The sequence below is a fragment of the Amblyomma americanum genome, chromosome 8 (assembly GCF_052857255.1).
Source record: "Amblyomma americanum isolate KBUSLIRL-KWMA chromosome 8, ASM5285725v1, whole genome shotgun sequence".
NCBI lineage: Eukaryota > Metazoa > Arthropoda > Arachnida > Ixodida > Ixodidae > Amblyomma > Amblyomma americanum.
The window spans coordinates 87,046,002-87,065,931 of record NC_135504.1 but is presented as its reverse complement, the minus strand read 5'-3'; the positions used below and the strand labels follow the sequence as shown (position 1 = coordinate 87,065,931).

The 19,930-nt window shown below is 48.5% G+C and overlaps 2 long non-coding RNA genes across 3 annotated transcripts in view; both read right to left on the bottom strand.

Annotated features, from left to right (window-relative positions):
* Window positions 1-7,789: 7,789 nt before the first annotated feature.
* LOC144101981 (uncharacterized) overlaps window positions 7,790-19,930 on the bottom strand; it is a 176,258-nt gene continuing 164,117 nt past the window's right edge. Inside the window, exon 3 of the long non-coding RNA XR_013308130.1 lies at window positions 7,790-8,009. This is a non-coding gene — a long non-coding RNA (uncharacterized LOC144101981). The remainder of the gene's footprint in view (window positions 8,010-19,930) is intronic.
* Window positions 9,196-19,810, bottom strand: LOC144100508 (uncharacterized). Of its 2 annotated transcripts, XR_013307696.1 has the most exons (7): window positions 19,765-19,810; window positions 19,171-19,275; window positions 18,893-18,996; window positions 15,750-15,797; window positions 14,949-15,051; window positions 10,341-10,442; window positions 9,197-9,349 (listed from the first exon to the last, which is right to left on the bottom strand). It is a non-coding gene; the product is annotated as an uncharacterized LOC144100508 (long non-coding RNA). The 2 variants fall into 2 exon arrangements; XR_013307697.1 differs by lacking the exon at window positions 15,750-15,797 and having other exon boundaries at window positions 9,196-9,349.

The window sequence follows — 19,930 nt, the reverse complement described above, 5'->3', positions numbered from 1 at the left end:
CTATGACAGTGTAGAGCATACTATTATACTTAACAGACTTGCTCAGTTACATCCTCCAACCTACATTTATGCGTGGATATCTGAATTTCTGAAGGACAGATTCTTTAACTTCGCCGAGGGAACCCTATGTTCAAATACATATTATCAATCAAGAGGTGTGCCGGAAGGATCGGTGATATCCCCTTTGCTTTTTTAATATTTTGGTCATTGGCATCCCCATTCGTCCTGATATAACAGTTTTTGTGTATGCAGATGACATAGCTTTTTTCGCCTCGGCCAGGGATATCCACTCTCTTTACCACATTCTGCAGGGATATTTGGATGCTCTTGGAGTATGGTTGCAGGGTATTAATTTATCCCGGAATGTAGACAAATGCGGATTTTTGGTATTTCCTCCAGACAGGCCTTTGCACATTTCATTAGTCCATCGCTCTCTCCAGATTCCACAAGTGGAATCCGTAAAATATTTGGGTGTTACTTATCACCCAGCATTAGATTGGCGCCTTCATATAAAGAACAATGCGTTTCAAGGAGAACGGGCTCTAGGCCGGCTGACAAGAATCGCCAATAAAAAGTTTGGGATGCGCCGCGACACGTTATTGTTACTATACAAAGCCTACGTAAGACCTATACTTGAATTTGGTTGCATTCTGTTCTCTGGTAGCGCAAGCTACAAGATTCAACCCTTAATCTTACTGGAAAGGCGCGCTCTCCGCCTCTGCCTTGGTCTCCCAAAATCAGTTTCAAACGCCCTGCTTTATCTGGAAGCCCGTATCCCTGACCTAACTTCCCGTTTTCAAATACTCACGGTGCAAACTTTCCTCAGGTCGATGAACCCAGTGACTGATGTCAGTACTCCTATTTTTGTGCCTCAGCCGGCCTTATTCTTTTCTCATCATTGGCCACGGTATCAAATGCAACATTACGTTAACGCAGAACCTTTTACCACCGATCGGTGTTGATCTGTTCTTTGCAGTGGGTTGATGACACGCCGGCAGCAGTGGAATTCCATTTCGACCACATCTTCCCATCTTATGCGAAACACATGCCCGCAAACATATTAAACTGTATTCTCTCGGATCACATAGAGGAATACCCCCATCATACGGTGCTTGCTACCGATGCCTCCGTCAACTGCCAAAAAGCTGCAGTTGGCATCTTTTCGCAGGATTTGGCATCAAGCTATTCTGTTCGCATCCCAGATTATATTCCTATATTCTTTGCGGAATTTTTGGCGCTTGGAATGGCCCTTCACAAAATTCCATGCCATGTGTCTGGTGTTATTATTCTCGCTGATTGTTTGTCAGTGTTAGTCTCCCTTGACACTTCACAAGAATATTTTTTGAGCCGTATCCTCCTGCGAATTTTGTCCCATGGACTTTGAAGGTGGTCCGCTTTGTCTGGGTCACTGGCCATGCAGGTATTCATTCAAATGAGGTGGCTGCTTACTTATCAAGGTCGGTTCTTGACGGGTCAGTGACACATCCCGTCCCGAATTTCAGCCTGCTGGCGATTTCCAGGTTTCAGCGGTTCCTACATATATCAGCCAGGTTACGAGATCCCTTACTAAATACCACTATCAGCACTTAGCATATAATTGGAACGTCCGCTCGTGTAAATCCAGGCTGTGTGAGGTAACAATGACGCGGTTGCGGTGCAGGATTCCCAGTTTGAATTTATATCTATGCAGGTGTGGGTTGACACCGACGAACCTATGTGACGCATTTGGGAAAGTTGGATCTTTAGACCATTTTATCCTCTACTGCCCAAAGTTCGCACTTCAGAGAAAGATTTACCTGGAGATCCCTTTCTCCAGGTTAGGGATCCCTTTATCTTTGCTAGTATTATTATCGTTTGGTGCGAACGCCAAGGGATTTGCATTGGGTTCTAATTGTGGGTTTATCCACGATTACATAATTGCAACTGGTAGGTTGATGTGCTAATTCTTTTAAAGTTCTACGAGCTCTTCTTTTTCCCCAAAATGCTGTCTGTTTTTTAACTGTCAATATTGTTCTGTTGTTTTTATTCATTGATTTTTCAAAATTCACGATTGATGCTACAATTTTGTCGTCATCTTCCATGGAAACTTCTTTGTTTATTCAACTACACCTTGGCCCATCCCCCCGCGTGGGTATGTGCCATATACCTGGGGTGAAGAAGGAGAAGACAGAGTTGCCGTAGTGGAGGGCTCCGGGATAATTTTGACCCCCTGGGGATCTTTAACGTGCACTGTCCTAGCACAGCACACGGACGCCTTAGCGTTCTGGCTCCATAAAAACGCAGCCGCCGCGGTCGGGTTCGAACCCGGGGATTCCTGTAGTCGAGCGCGCTAACCACTGAGCCACCGCGGCGGGCTGAACATATGTGAAGTACCAGGAACAGAGTAAAATAAACTTTTTGGACGCCATATTCTTCACTCTCATCGCCATTGTGACTGACTAACCGAATCTTTTATTAAGCCTACTTCGGTCCCCGAGTTTACGCACCAGACCGAACTAGGGAAAAGGAAAGGGGACATAGCAACGCAAGGTGGAGTGTTCGGGGGGGGGGGAGGCGACAATTCAAGCTGTCATGGTTGGGTGGTGGTGGGGATGGAAAATAAATTTATTGGTCATATTGTGGTCATTATTGTGGAATTTATTGATCAGAGGACTTCGGTCTGGGAGTGGAGGAAGAAAAATATCATTTGCCGAAAAAAGGAGATTCAAAGGCTTCTGGGTGGGCCTCCTTATCCTGCAGTCCACTGGCTTGCGCGGCAGCGTGGGCCCCGCGTTGCAGTCCGCGCTGGTGATCAGCGTCTCCGCTGAGCACCATGGCCTCCCATTACCCCGGGTCTGGGTTTGGTATCGGGTCGATAGCGGGATCTAGTTGGCAAGCCATGCATAGCCAATGCAATGCGGGCAATTCGCGCGATAGCGGACAGGCTGGGCCTCTTAGTAGAAACGCGCAGCTCTGGCTGCAATTTATCGCTCTTGGCGAACCAGCAGAATCTGGTGGCCGGGCAAGGAAAGGGAAAGTCAGTGGTCCCATGTGGGGCAGCAGTTGTGTTTGTGTGAAAAACTTTATTTCAGGGAGGAAGCTTGAGGTAGCCGGAGCAACCTCTCGCAATCTCTAGGTGGGCTCCTCATTACAGGAGCCCATTGGCGACCGCCGCGACTCGGGCTCGGTGGACCAGGGCCTTCTGGCTTGCTAGGTCCGAGCAGCCGAGCAGGGCTGCCTCCCAGTCCTCCCGGGTGGGGTTGGGTTTGGGGGCGAGGTTCGGGGTTGACTGGCATGCCCACACCATGTGAAAGATGTCCGAAGACTTCTCCGCACAGTGTGGGCACTCTCCTGTACAGGCAGGATCAAAGTGATTTAAAACTGCCGGGCACAGCAGCGTTTTGGTGTAAAGGCGGAGGAGTGTACGTTCCTCCACCTTTGTGAGGCCCTTACAAGGCTTGTCATAAATTGCATGGCCGAATTGGAATAATTCAGTAATTTCTCGAAAAGTGAGGGCCGGATTGGGTTCGGGATCCGTATCCAAAGGGTCTGAAGGCGTTGCCCGGAGAGTGAGCGCGCGGGCGGCGGCGTCTGCCGTTTCATTGCCTTCGAGGCCCATATGAGCTGGAGCCCATACAATCGTTCGAGACGCGGGGGCCCCGAGGTAGTTACTGTTTTGAAGGATGAGATGCGCAGAGAGGAATGTACCCCTGTTTAACATTTCTGCAGGCCCCTCTCGAGTCGGTGACGATCACTCGCGACTCCTGGTCTGCGGCGGCTAACGCCATGGCAACTTCTTCCGCATGTGTTATGTCTTGAGCTCGGAACGCTAGGCCATTCACCACGATTTTTTGATGGACGACTGCGACCGTGTACCACCCCCCTTGGTGAGGGCCTGAGGCGTCCACGTAGAAGATGCCATGTTTGTTCCCATAGTGACGGGCCAGTGCCTCCGCCCGCGCAAGGCGCCTGCCACTGTGGTCATCACGTGTCATGTTGGCCGGAAGAGGGCGTACGTGCAGGGCGTATCTCTAGATTTCAGGAATACGTACGCACTCTTCCGTACGTGTTGGGTGGTGGATGTGTAGTCGGGCTAATAGGCGGCGACCCGGCGGCGTTTTTGAAAGCCTTGTGTATTGATTTGTCAAGTGCGCCTCCCGGAGCTCCGCGAATGTGTTAACCATCCCCAGGCCCATGAGACGCTGGTTGGATGTGGTGATCGGGAGGTCGAGGGCACGCTTGTACATCATTCTGAGAATCACTTCGAGGGCGCTGACCAGAGATAGTTCCATTTTGGTGGCGCACGAAGCGACGGGCGAATGTGCACAAATTCGGATTTGGACGGTGAGCACTGAAGGCCGCAGCGGCGGGCGTAAGCGTCCACGCGATCTCCGCCGCTTGCTGCAGGTTGGCCTCAATGTCTCCAACCGATCCGTGTTTGGCCTAGATGGTTATGTCGTCGGCGTACAGCGCGTGCTGGATACCTTCGACCTTCGCCAGCTGAGCCGGGAGTTTCATCATGGCCAGATTGAAAAGTAATGGCGAGAGGACCGCACCCTGTGGGGTTTATCTCGTTCCCAGTTTATATGGGCCGTGTTCTTCGGCAGTTGCGGATGGGCGGTTGGGCAGTGCCCGCACATTCACACACCAGAGTGTCATCGGGGGTCTGTGCAAAATATTCGAGTTAGAGGGCTGTCACTGGCGTAATGGGAACGTGATTTTCAGTGCAGGGGAACGTGCCTACGTGTAGTTGATGGTATAAGACTACTTCCTTTCTAGATAGTGTGCTGTTAGGTGTGGGTGGGGGGTTTAAATGCTGCGGTCCTCACGGAGGCCACTGTGAGAAATTTGAGCTCAAAAGAATTAGGCGACGATCAATGTAATTGATTAGACGGAACGCGATAACATGAACTTTGTGTCCTTACTTCAGCGTTTCTTGTTTGATGCGACCCTGCTCAGATGGTTAACATCTCCCGCTGTTTCATTCTACCCGAAGCATGTCAGATGACGCTCCAATATGCGCCTTTTTTTTGCAACGGAAGGGGCACATCAAGGTCATTCATGGTTTATGGGGGTAAGGTGAGCCACAGTCCATTATTAGTTATAAGGACATTACGAACTATTACAAGACGGAGAGGCGACGTTACCCCGATCCTCACAAATCGCTTACCAGAGAACAGCGAACGATCTACAGGCATATACAGGCGGGATCCTTCCCGCACCCTTACCTTCAAACAAGATGTACCCGGAAAGGTACGAGAAGGAATGTGATTTCTGCAAGGCGCAGTTTGGCACGCTTCAACATGTCAATGGAGTATGCAACTTCAACAAGGAAATCCCCCCACTTCTTACCTGCCCCACTACCCCACCCCATCTCTCACCCTCCCCAACCGAGCGATGGGAGACCTTGCTAACCAGCCCCGCCGTGGAAGACCAGCTCATCCTGATCTCCAGGGGCCAGGCGGCTAGGGAAGCATATGGGTCCCGTGAAGAGGGAACCACTCCCATCGACGGAGTCTAAGCAGACGTCGAGCTCGAATCAATAAAGTTGTTTCTCTCTCTCTCTCTCCGAAAGCGACCCAGGCTATGAGAGACTCCGTAGTGAAGGGCTCCGGGAATTTCGACCACCTGGGGTTCTTTCACGTGCACTGACATCGCACAGTACACGGGCCTCTAGAATTTCGCCTCCATCGAAATTCAACCGCCACGGCCTGGATCGAACCCGCGTCTTTCGGGTCAGCAGCCGAGCGCCTGAACCACTCAGCCACTGAGGCGGCTTCTCAAGGTTATTTAAGATAACGTCCTTACTGACGAAGGTCATAGCGCTTAAGAAATGCGATTGACTCTATTTTCCAGGCTCTTAGAATCCTTAAATAGATGCCACTTCTTAAAGACAAATATCCCCACGGCCCCAAGAATCCATGAGCTTATGTTCATGAAATACAAAGAAGAATAAAGCACAGTTTCACCAGTTTACCGCAAAAAATGTCAAGAACCACCACCACGCCAGGCAGTGCGTGGCGAAAGGCAGATTCAGATTCATTATGGTTTAAATACTTGTTGTTGCACATTTTTGTGGCTATTCCAGGCGCCTGTCTTGTTTGAAGTTTTCAGAGCTGCTGATGATGTAGGCTTTTTACTTTCCACATCTTATGCAGGACATAACACATACTCAATCCGAAAAGCATGGACAAAAGCCTGTTGAGGACAGGGTGCAGTCCCATTTCACTGAGTAATGTAGACTATAATTTGTTTTCGAGAATACTTTCGTCCCGCTTGCACATTATGGCGGTGGACTGTAGTATTGAGCATGCAGCAAGCATGCTGCGGCATCCCTCAAATGACTGCGCACCAAGGCCAACCTCTCATCCAGGCAATGGTGAGGCCCAAGCATGGATGTGTGGACGCAGTGTGGTGCCATCCCTTGGCAAAGGGAAACATTTGACCTGAACGGATGGCAGCCCCGTTTGAACTTCTAATGCATTTATAGCCTTACCTCAATCGGGTCTTTTATCTGAAGCGCACAACGAGGCTCAAGAGGACACCAAGAGATATTCGGAATATTACGGTGCGTGTCGCCCAGGTGCTCGATGGGCTTGACCAGTAAGTTTTGGCCCAATGTCTTGTACTACTACTAAGACAAAATAGGTGCGCAGATTTGCCTTGGCACAGGTGCACCAAAAGAGATTGGGTACTGTGTGCTAAGGAGCTCTTGAGGAAGCCGTTACCGTTGCTCCTTCGTGTCGTTAGTGCGAGAAAAACCTTGGACAAGTTTTCCACTTCTCGCAGAGGCCACCAGGAGCGCTGCGAGTGAGTGTGGCGTCAAAGTTGATCTTGAAGGAGTCGAAAGGTTCCATTGCACAGGGGGGCTTGTAGCAGCAGTGCGAGGTGATGCAATCATGTGGATGGTATAAAAAAATTAGCTGCCGTTTAACTACTGATCAACATGGTTAGATAGCAAAAGCTGCGGTGTATAGGGAAAGTAGATGCGGCTTGGCATCTGTAACGTTGCGTACATTCCACACACTGTAAAGGCAGCGCACCCACCCTGCCACCTGCCTGCCAGGGTGGCAGGGTGGCGCGTGGCTCTAGTGGTGGGTGTGCGCCAGAACGTTGTCAATGCTAATGCATACAGTTCACGTCTCTCACACCATCGCTAGGCGTCTACTAACCCAGGGAGGATGTTATGAGCTCTTGCTTTCCTCACCAAATTATCGGAGTCTAGAACCTTGTCAAAGCCAACGCCAATACCACCGACGGTCTATGGCTTAAGTGCCGTGCTTCCGCCACAACGTTGTCAATGCCAACGCATGTAGCACACTTATCTCCCCCTACCGCCATGTAGGTTAAAGCTCCACTGAGGTGTCCACCGTCCCAACGGGTCTATCATGTACATTTGGTTTCGAAGCTCCCGCTCATTGTCAGTTTCGCCACAGCTGCGGCTCGGCGACGTCACGTGATCCTCCTCGGTTCAAGGCCCTATGAAAAACACGTCAAACAAGCTACAGAAAGGAGTAGCAACGCTTTCGCTTTAAAAGTGGGCACTTGCTCCTACAAAAAAATGTGAAGGAGCCGGTGAACTCCAGTAGTGCAGGGATTCCTTGTCTGAGCCTTCCATCTGGGTGCTCGAACACGCGGGAATGCTGTCGCGTTTAACTCAAGTTTAACTCTAAGTTTAAAGTCCAGAAGAGACCGATAAAGGATGAATGTAAAAAACAAAGCTTCAATGCAAGTGGCACGTCTCCAGCTGAAACTGGACATACCAGGCTCGGAGCTTTATTTTTCATTATAAATTTTATTTTTTCCCCCTGTTTCTCTTGTCACACACAAGGTCCGTACAGGTTGTGCTGGCGTATGCTTGGCCGCAGCCCCTTGGGCTGTAGCTAAGGCAGTGTTGTAGCTGCCGCGGTACAACATCGCTTGGACTTTTTTCCGAGCCAACAGCAAGTCCGGACATCAAGGGGTGGGCTGTTCCTGGATAAACAAGTCGGGGAGGGTTCCAGGTCTGGCTTCTAAGTTGAACACCGAGACTAGGGAAAAAAGAGCATGATCCTCGGTTAGTCAAGATCTAATAATAGAATTTCACGTGTGAAAGCGTGGTACACAATGCACTGAAATACGATAGTTACATATACGCAACAATTCCGGACAAGAGAGTTTTTGAGCGGGAAAGAGAGAAATGGTATCTGCATATCAGACTTGTATTTTTTTCCTAGGAAGGTTTTCGCTGTAAGCTCCCAGACGCGAGCGATGGAAAAACAGAAACAAAGGAATTGATCACTACCTTCAATATTTAAAATTTTGGTCTCAAAATGTTGGATGTGAAACGGTGCTACGTAGTGTGCCTTGCTCGGTGGAAATTTCCAATAGCTCTGTTTTACACGTGGTAGGTCATTTTACGTTCGATGGAGACTCATTTCATTCCTGCACGTAAAACAACCTTGTAATGTGGCAAGTAAACAATTAAGCAATAGTGATCGCCAGCTCGAGAGGCGCAAAAAGAAAAGTTAAAATCCTTCGCATGCCTTGACTTTGTTCTGAACCTCCCAGAAACTGAGCGCAAAAACCAGATGCTCTCGTTACCGTTATCAGTATCGTTATTGCTCTCGTTACTGCAGCGTATTAAGTAGCGATTACTCCACTCCGGTGATCCGTCCCTTGTACAAATATTTTTATTCCATGCCACACTACATGTGGTAAGGCATTTCACTAACCTCTCGGACGGCTTCCCCGCAACAGATTAAATTGGTAATCAAATTTCACACAACACTGATTTTACCGAAACATTGCCAAGCTAACACACTAAGTCGCTCATGTTACGCGAGACGCAAGCAATGAATAATTAACCTAATTCATCTGAACAGATGCAAAACTGACGTCACTGAACTTCTATATTCACGCCCCTCTGTGGGCCACGAGGTTCTTCGTAATGGAAGCCTTTGGAATATATCCGCCCATCTGTGATTCTACAATGGGAGTCGAAATTAAAATATACAACCTGTCCAGCATTTCTCCTCCATCAGAATAGTGTAGCCACCGCTGAAGAACTGAACACCATCAAAGCAAACTGAGCTACACAGCGTATGTAGCTAAACTGCAGTGCCGGGCCGTGAACTCGTAAACAAGCCTGCATGGCTTTAGCAGAGACATCCTCGTCTTGTAGGGGCAATTCGTTTCTACTATGACAACATCGGCCGCGATCGCGCAAGCACGGAAAAGACAAACGTACCGCAATTGCTTGACCTTGGAAGTCTACGCCAATGGCCAAAGAGAGACAGGTGCCTTTGATGGTCCAACCCTTGGACAGATGGCCACACTGGGCGTAAGTAACGATGGATTCTTCCGACTCTGGAGCCTTGCGCTCGAGACTCTGGGAGAAGGGGAGAGTAAGGAGGACACTCATTACCTTCCGATGGCAGTCTATTAAAGAAATGGAATAATTAAATTTTTAAGAAACCGAACAAAATGATTAGCAAGATTATTGATTGATTGATATATTGATTTATTGATTCGAAATGATTCGGAGAATGAAAAACAATGCGCGATGACTCAGTAATGAATGTCTGCAAAAGTTTGTCAAGAATTCTAGTGTAGTCAATAGAAGAAAAAGAACAGGACTCCTTTTTTAATATGTATCGTTATTCTCTGCGGGAAATAATTCCTGGTACCGCCATGAACATAAGTACGCGAAAGATGTCTTTCGTCCGACTGAACTTACAGCAATTACCATTGTCGTTCAAAGTAACCCAGGGTACGAACCTGTGTCGCACAACACAATGCACGAAAAAAAGCTTTTCTCACAACACAGAATTGTGTGGCGCGACAGAAAATTCTGTCGTGCGTTTTGAATCGGGCCGCTCGCCAGTCAGCCGATATTTGTTCCAGATTCTTCATGTTTCTTTCTGCCTTGAACCTGCGTCCTGTGTACGCAGTTGTTCACGGGCTGTTTGGTCATGGTAAGAATTAAAATTTTGTCACCGCGAAAATTATGTAACCAAACGAGAGCACAGGAAAAGAGCTGGCTAAATTGACTGATGCTACTCAGCTGTAGCTAATGGGATGTGTGCTGGATCTTCTACTCATCCCTTCAGTACCTGATTACCATGCTCAACAATGGAAGGAGTACAGCAAATAGGAAGCATCGATTCATTCACATAAGCTAGATAAATATTTCTCACTCATTTCTCCGATACCAAACAGTGTTTTGTCTTCCGCGTTAAATGCTGCTTCATATTTCAATGGCTGCACTTTCTTCGCGCAAAAGATAGTGAGAAAAATTGAAAACCAATATACCCGACACCGGCCGTGATACAGGGGAGCTCAAAAACCTTGCGGATTCAATGACGTCATGATTTACCAACCTGTGATGTATCCGGCTGGGTGTTGCCCTGGTGCCGCAACCAGGGGTTGGGGTCCCGTGCTCGGCTGGTGGCGTAGATGCTCTCCTGTCAGGCTTGACAGCGCTGCGAGAATAACAACGAGCTTATTTTCTATGTTCGAATAGATGGGGATGTTTGGCTTACAAGCAGTAAAATCTGCCCATTCAATTGAGAAAAAAAAATGACAGTCTATTTGCGTAGTTTAAAAAAAAAAGAGAATTCAGCCCACTAGCAGTTTAGTTTTCCCTTCGGTTCCGGTGTCCAGATCCAGTGTTCACGGATGGCAGTTTTTCGGATAACGATAACGGGTTAATGTTCGCATTAGCATAATTGCATTCTCTACTTGACATTCATAGATATCTGCTGGAAGTTCTCCTACCTTCGCACTGCCATCAGCGAACAAGTGGCTGAGGCCCTTTCAGCGGTCCCTCCACCCGCACCAGCACAGCCGTCCGCACCTGTCGCTGCACCCCTGACCTACGCTGCCGCCATCTCTCGGCCACGGCCGCCTAACTACCGTCCAACCTACGCTCCACCTCAAGCGTCTGTGCCTCAAGTTCCTCACGCTCCGAAGCCTTTTTTGCGACCGCTTCGACAATTTGGCCTTCACTGACATACAAGTGATAGTCGGCCTATTTGCTACTCTTGCGGACTGCCTGGTCACGTGGCCCGGCTTTGCCGTCGTCGTGCGCCAATCTCCCCAGATGCCTTTTACTGGCCTCCTCGCAGTGAATACTCATCGCCAGCCGAGCCGCCAAAGAGTCGCCCGCTTTCACCTGACCGCACTCCCTTCTCCACCCGGTGCTCACCTTTTCCTCGTTGCCGCTCCCCTTCTCCCCCGCGCCGGTGCCCGAATCTTTCGCAAGATGAAAACTAGACGCCGCAGTTCCTGAGGCGAGAACTGCGCCACAAGCGAATTGTCTATGGCCTCAATTATCTGCGCCAATATGATCGCGTGCCTGCGACGACGCCTACAACACCTTGCGCAGACTCCTCACGGCACCACCCATCTTGCGTCAATACGACCCTCAAGCCCCAGCCAAAGTACAGACGGACGCCAGTGGCATTGGCCTCGGGGCTGTGCTCGCCCAACGCGAGTTTGAATTCGAGGAGGATGTGGTTGCTTACGCCAGCCTCACTCTCAGGAAAGCCGAATCCAACTACTCGGTAAGGGAAAAGTGTGGTTGGCCAGTGTCTGGGCCGTTGGCAAAATTCGACCTTATCTCTATGGCTGTCCGTTTGACGTGGTCACCGAGCATCATGCCCTGTGTTGGCTTTCTTCGTTAGAAGATCCCTCTGGTCGCCTGGCCCCGGGAGCTCCAAGAATATAACATACGTGTCGTATAACAGTCGGGCCGCAACCATCAGGACGCAGATGCCCTGTCCCGCTCCCCGCTACCGGCCGAGTTTGCCAGCCTCTGCGCCATAGAATCCACTGCGCCTTCGCTCACCACCCGTGACATGCTTTCTGAGCAGCGTAAATATGAGTGGATTGCTACTGTTCATGACTTTCTCTCCGACCCATCTAAACCTCCACTATCCAGCGCCCTTCGTCGCCAAGCTTCACATTTTTCCATTCCCGATGATCTATTCTATAAGCGCTACTGTAAGTCAGATAGACAGAAATGGCTTCTCGTAATCCACGACATCTCCGGCCCCAAATCTGGACCAGTTTCCAAGCTGACCCGCAATGCGGCCGCGCGGGAGTCTTCAAGACGTACACTCGCATCCGTCTATGGTACTACTGGAAAGCTAGTATAACTTCATCGTAGAGTACGTTCGCTCCTGCACGTCCTGCCAACGCCGTAAGCAACTGCCTTATCACTCTGCTGGACAGTTGCAACCACTACATTGTTTTCCTCGCCCCTTCGGCCATGTTGGCATCGATTTATACGACCTCTGCCTTACACCGCTGCTGGCAACCACTGGGTCATTGTTGCCATTGGTCACCTGAACCGGTATGCAGGAACCGCGTCCTTCATTATGCAGCGCTTTATACTTCGCCACGGTGCTCCTTGTGAACTCCTCAGTAATGGAGGACGCGTCTTGGCTGACGTTGTTGAAGCTCTACTCGCCGAGTACAATATCATTCACCAGACTTGTACAGCCTACCGGAAACAAATGGTCTAACTGAACGATTTAATCGCAGTCTGGGCGGCATGCTGGCGATGTACGTTGCGGCCAACCACACGAACTGGGACCTCATTCTACCCTATGTTACGTACGCCCACAACACTGCTACCAACTCCATCACCGGTTTCTCCCCATTTTTTTGGCTCTACGGCCGACATCCATCGACAAAGTTGTACAACTGTTTATGAAGCTGCCCAGCACGCCGAAGACTCCCGCCAGATTGCACGGTCACTCCCGGCAGACACTCAGGGGCGCCAAAAACACCGCCATGACGACGGTTAGCTTGATCCGGATTTCCCAATCGGTTCACTCGTCTGGCTGCGGATCCCTTCCATTGCTTCCGGCCTCTCAAAGAAACTTCTTTCAAAATACCCTGGCCCCCACCGCGTCCTGGAGCGCACATCCTCTGTGAGCCCCTCACCGTCTTCCGATCTCCGCCCACGTGGTCGCGAGACTACGCATGTCCAACGACTCAAGCCGTACTATATACGACCAGGTTGCGTTGTCGGCACAGTGAGTAGCCAGGATGGCTCCTTTTCTCCCCGGGGCCATTGCGAGGAAGATCATCATCCTAGCCTCACTGTCATCACAATACCATTGTGTTTAGCCGGAAACAATAGAGCACTTCTCTTTTGTCATCGCTACTCATCGATCCGGAGGCGACTATTAGAGGTCCCAATGCAGAATGTCAATTTGCGTCTGTCTTCTGCTGTTGTTCTGTCCATTGGCGCTTCTATGCTTGGCCATACCAATGGGAATGTTTGCTCTGCCGTTCATAATTATCTCCTAGAATCAAAACGTCTACCTTCATAGGCTTTCATACTGTCCATACCATCATAAGCTTTCGTATTTGGGTAACTACTTTTTGCAATTCCTACTCTCTCTCTCACAATCTCTCTTTTTTAAAGATTCCCTTACCTAATTTTCAGTTTGTTAGGTCACCCTAACCTCCTGCAACCTCCTCTGCTACGGAAACAGAGTTACACAATTTTTGTTAGGTCATCCCATGCTTGCCATAATAATAATAATAATTGGTTTTGAAGGAAAGGAAATGGCGCAGTATCTGTCTCATGTATCGGAGGATACCTGAACCGCGCCGTAAGGGAAGGGATAAAGGAGGGAGTGAAAGAAGAAAGGTGCCGTAGTGGAGGGCTCCGGAATAATTTTGACCACCTGGGGATCTTTAACGTGCGCTGACATCGCACAGCACACAGGCGCCTTAGCGTTTTTCCTCAATATGCTATTTAAATAGTGACCGCCTGGTTATGGCCAATCCCCCTTGTGGGTATGTGCCATTTTGTGAGGGGAACAACAACAACCATCGCTCAGAGAGAGCGCCTGCTGACCTGAACAGGAGAGAGACTCTGTCGCTGCCGTGGTTTCGCCGCCGTCTGAGCATCAACCTAAGACCCCGTTATAAACTGTCGATGACAGAGATCTATTGGTGGACTTTTGCTGATACTGCTCTCCGTACTGCTAGAGCAGTGTTGATTTAATTCAGAGTGATGTTCGATATTTCTTCTAAAACATCAGTCGGAAGTCAAGTTCAATGTAAATGTTATTGCTCTGATTTTTATTTCTCCTGTGGGCTGCTGGCCATGTTATGTGTGCCGACATTGCTCATTCTTTCTGCATCTGAGTAGATGCGTTATAGTTATGCGTGGCAGCGCGTGTGTCAATGCGCGACCACAGGCTGTTGGAGAGCTGCAGTATTTACTCGCGCCATGAATGTACTTTCTTCCCTGAAGTATTCCTGAAAACTTGGGGAATGCGTGAATTACGCAGAATAGAACAGCCCGAAATCATTTGAAGCGGTACAAATGGATGAATGGGTAGGTTGGGAGAATAAACACTTCAACCCATGTGACTAACATTCTCAATAAAGCGAAATGGAGTATTCAGCACGCTTTCCGTGTATGAGAGCATACGGTTACCTCAATCCCGCACCCATAAGTGACGTAGCAGCCCGCAATGCTCTTAAGTTTGTGCGGCTACAGTTTCCTCTAGCATAGCTCACACCTTTTCGCATTCGGCACATGGTGTAGTTGTTTGGCAATGAAAAACCGGGAACCCACAGACATTCACATTATTATAACCAGACTTGCCCACCAACAGTATCACGTGCAATAATGACGCGAAGAAAACAATTGCACGTTTCGAGAGCACAAGTTCAGCCTGCGCTCATTACGCGACCCTGTTCACTAGGCTTTTTTTTTATTTCTGCACGAATTCGCATCGTCCGCATCCCCTTTCCTTGTAGTAGTCAACCAGTCGGCGACTTCTAGGTCTGATAAATAACCGCCGCTGTCTTCAGCCATGTTGGAGGTACTAGTGTAGCTGAAGGAAAATAAATCAGCCTATACAGGTAGCCAATTTGCACTTAGCTTACTTGCCAATACCATCACGCCCCGAATCGCAATCAACACTGGTTAAAAATGCCACTCATGGCGCACTTACTCTGGCGTACTTTGCAAATTGGGCATGCAAGACGCCCTAGTTCAGGAAATAGAAGGCGACCACTGGAGTCCTGATGTAGCCTGTCACATCCAAAGGATTGATGCTGCCGGAGAAAAACAAGAACTTCAATGCACAGACATCGCGCGAAAAGTTCCAAGAATATCTACACATTCTCGTCACGACCATGCATTTCCTTGTCGTAATTCCTTCCCTTCCTTCTAGCGCTGTTTCGTTAACGTGTACTGTTTGGCACAGCAGAGGGGTTTAGTCCCAGCTGCAGAGACAATCGCTGATGCCATTTTTGTACACATAGAACGCTCCTTGAAGCCTGTACTTGCGTATGTATTACGGTCAAACAATGACTGCGGGCTCTGGCAAATTGTTTTGAAATAATTCGGGCAATGACTTCCTCTCTATAGTGCAGACCGGCGGGTGTCATACTGAACCTCGATCGAAGCTCCGACTTAAGTGAAACTATAACTTCTGGGCTCTAACATCTCGAATCGACGTATATGCTTTGAGGGACGTCGTACTGAGGGCTCCAGATTTAATCTCACCATCTGGGTTTCCTCAACGTGGGCTGATTGTTCGTGAGACAATCGCGGATGGCATTTTGTACATTACGGTAGCATTTCAGGCCTTCAGCGTGGCCAGCTGCACCTATGGAGTCACTGTAGGTTTTACCAGAACTAAACCACCGCCAATTTTTTCTCTCTCCACCTATCGAAGCTTACTTTCCTTTCTTACAGTCTAATGACGGTAGAGGCCCACTTGAAGCGCCCACTGTGTGAGTGCACATACCTGGCGACTCATCCGTGTATGAGGCTGACGGGAGACAGCAGCGCTCCCCTGCAGTGGATGATACGACATGGTCAATAACCGGTGCGGCAGCCAAACATGATAGAAAACAAACGTGGAACGAATTCTTCAATACACAGTTTTTTAGTGCTTATAATATTAAACAGTTCCTGAAATAGCAAAAGTGTTGTTGCAGTATTGTTGGCCACAAGAAGGTAAGGTATCGATTTAGCCTAGACTTGTAGAGGGAACGGAATAAACTGGTGATGAGGAAGCCCATCAACGAGTTGGGGATAAGATGGAATGTAGAAGAATTCAGGATAGCTGCAGAAAAGATATTTGGCTTTAACCGAGGACGACGTCGTTAACGTTCTAGCTATGAAGGATCAATCCCGGGACTTTGAAAGGAGCAAGTGAACGCCAAAGCCACTAAGCAACTGCGGCTGCTCGAACGGCTGCTCTACCGCAACCCAAGCAGAACAGGTAATTGGCCCAGTATTGGCAATATACTGGTAAATACCGGTCCTGTAAAGGACCTTAGAAAATCATCCAATTTTAATGTTGGGCCGATTATATTTGCTGTTTGGGTAACACTGACGCCTAATGTTCCTCCATGATTGAAGGAAGGAGTGGAGTGGGTGAGGGAAAAATCTCGAGTTAATGACATCCTAGTTGAAATCAAGAGGAATAAATTGGCTAGGGCAGGGAATATGTAATACGAAGGCAAGATAACCACGGGTCCTCAAGGGTAACGGAGTAGATTCAAACTCATCCCTACGCCCTATACCAGACCGCACCCGAGAGGACTAGGAGGCGACCCTGTCTGGCTGCTGCACCCTCGAGGCCCAGAGGGCCTTAACGCAGCGCGGCCGGGCTGCGGCAACCGCCAATGGGGTGCACGACTAGGCATCCGATCTCTCCTCTCTTGTATTCTCGCATGCGCGAGAATACAAGGATATTTGCGAAAAGGGGTAAGAGCAAAACTAAAAACCGCCATTCCCGTTGCACCTGTAGCACAACAGAATATAGTGTTGTGATTTTGAACACGTACGACAGCGGTTGCAAATCAATTTTTAGAGATACGTTTTCTTGTCTTGTTTTAACAAACAGATAGCTCGCCAATCATTTATCATTTATGCTTGGCGGTGCATGCACCCATTTAGACTGCATTTAGATGCTTTTGACCCAAAATGATCGTTTAAACCCCTCACACGAAGACAAATTCTTCACTCTCCTTTTTATTCTATTTAATCAACAATCAACTGCGCGAAAATGAATAAATATTGCCCTCGGGATGTGAGTTACCATTTAGGATTTATTCTAAGATATTTTGATGTAAAATCCGCAGTTATAAAAGTGTTGAGATTAGCCCAGAGGCTGAACGGGAAGTTTGGCACCAAACTCCAATGGTGCTCATGCGCAGAACTTAAGATCGCGCGTCGGGAAACGCCAAGAAAGAACACAAGGTTTTCGCATATAGCGCACCCTTTAGAAGAGCACCCCAACCCTAATCCGCTTTCGCGGCCACACATGGAACTCGCACCTCGACCCGACGTGACACGTATGGCTCAAACCCTTCAAGACGACACGCTAGCAGCTGGCGGATTGCCGACCTTCTCGTGCGCACTTCAACATACCCTTAGTGATTTCGTTTTAACCGCACAGAATTTGCCCTGGCCCCGGGATAATGGACAGTTGTCAGCCGAGGCATGAAACGATGGCAGTGCCGCTGTCGGTTACGATGACTTCGACGCATTAAGAGGCTTGCCAAAGTCAGAGCAATGTTTTGAGAGGCAGCACTCTTGATGTTTAAAAAAAATAAAAAAATCAATGCATTGTGGAGCGAAAGATGTATAGAAATCAATTAAATGCTTATTAAAAGTGGTGCACAGTGCTCCCATGTATTGCAGGTAGAAGCTGTGCATTTCCGGCAGCATGCGCACTGCCTGGGGCGGGCCACAGTAGTGGTTTCTAATTTCCACGCGTAAGCAAGATAGCAGATTGTCAGCGATTCTCAAACGCCGGCTAAAATCTCTTCTGCATTAAAGAGCTTTCCCACTCTCTTTACTGCAGGTAGCAACTTTGTCTACTATTTCCTTTCCCCACAGGTGGCCTTGGATTCAGGGCATCTTTTTGAGAATTGAGGTGTCCTCGAGGGCCAATAAAAGCGACCTTCGATTTTAACGGTCACCCAGCTGTGGTCTCCTATGGGCAGCAGATTTGCTCAGTGAACGATTGATGCTTGATCGATAAAAACACTGATAAAGGCACTCGCTGATAAAGATGGATAAAGATTCTGTGATCAAAAACTTACATCTGGGCAACTCATTTTGCATGAACTTGGAGAACGGTATCAATGTTTACGTGTATATAGGAGACAGGTGCTATTGGATAGCGTAAAATATCCCCTGACTTGCCCTCTACTGCACCCAGCTTCCTCATTGACGACAGTGTGCACTAAAATCTTCTGCTATCAGATATGGTCTAAAGTGTGAGCTTTAGATGTGATTGCACCAAGCTTTCTCATTGACGACAGTGTGCACTAAAATCTCCTGCTATCAGATATGGTCTTAAGTGTGAGTTTTAGATTTGATTCGAGATAAACTGCGCATACTGCGAGTGTCTTTCAGTTAAGAAGTATGGAATAGGCCGCCGGCCTTCAATGTGTTCATTGCCGCATAGGCAACTTTATAGATACCGATGATTTTTTAGGAAAGGAACGGTTGTTTACTGTTTAACGTCCCAAAGCGACTCAGGCTATGAGGGACGCAAGCAAGTGAGAGGTAGTGCATAACTGGCTCCCTGGATCAATGGACAGCTCAATCGCGCACTCAAGCAGTGGTGCCCGCCTGCAAATCCAGTTTCGCAGAATAACTTGCGCTTAGCAATGCTGAACCACCAACACTTTCCAGGTTGGGCAAACCTCGCACGACTGGTTTTAGTCCTCGCTTCCTCTGTGTCATTAAAACGTGGTATTCAATCCAAATAAGACAACTTTAGTTTTTCTTTAGTGTCCAAAACAACAAGTCGGCAAATCATAATTTGACTCATTATCATCGCTATTTTCGCGACCATTGAAGAAAGAATTTAGCAAAGGTAACAGAGGAATCTGTATGGATAAATCACGTTGAAATTTGAACACTTACTCGACGGCAGCTTTATTGTGGGCTCAGGCACGCACCCCTAGTTCAGGACGAAAAAGCCGACCAAAGCATCACTGTTCCCTGATGCCGCATCCAAATAGCCGATGCTGCAAGAGAAAAAAAACAGTATAAGCAATTTGCTGCTTCATATTTCAATGGCTGCATTTCCTTCGCGCAAAAGGTGCCAAGCAGAATTGAAAACCAATAAACCCAACACCGGCAGTGCTACAGGGGAGCTCAAAAACCTTGTGGAATCTATGACGTCATAATGATTTACCAACCTGTCACGTATCCAGCTGGGTGTTGCCTTGCTGGTACCGCCACCAGGGGTTGAAGGCGCGTGCTCGGCTGGTGGTGTAGATGCTCTCCTGCCAGCCTTGGCAGCGCTGCGAGAATAGGAACTAGTCTATTTTCTATGTTCGAATAAATGGGGATGTTCGGGCCTACACACCTGTCTGTTTGTTTTGGTTGGATGACTTAATCTTCAACCTGCTCCCCTTCGTGGACACTAAGCGTCACATGACTGCAGTCCGACCTCTTCAGCTCTCGTTCCATTAAATTAATTTATCTCGCTCATAGTTGTGCAGCTTTCGAGCTCCACATTGAAATATTTATACGGTCACATTTGGAAGCACACATAGCTTGCAAAATCGCACCAAGGGTATGGTTTTTTTCTATTCCTTTTCCATGGTAACGGATCTGTTTTGCAGACTTCTATTGCCTGCACTGGTCAAGAGACTAGAGTCTGGTCACTTTAGAGACGTACTGCGGATATGTATATGGTGCGGCACGATAATAAACACTGCCCAACTCTGATTCTAAACGACCAACTGAAGCGCATCGGACAGCGCAGGCGGTGTACTGCCCTCACTCACCAAGGCGTCTCCTCTTCCTACTTTGTTCGCTGCAGCGTTTTTAGAGGCCAGCACAGGATGAAACAGGGGACTTGTTCCTCACTACTTGCACCGCGGTGCTCATGTCTGGCATGGTGCGGGACACGTAGGCGTTGGCGAACTGCGTCCCAGTTACCCCTGAAGGAGG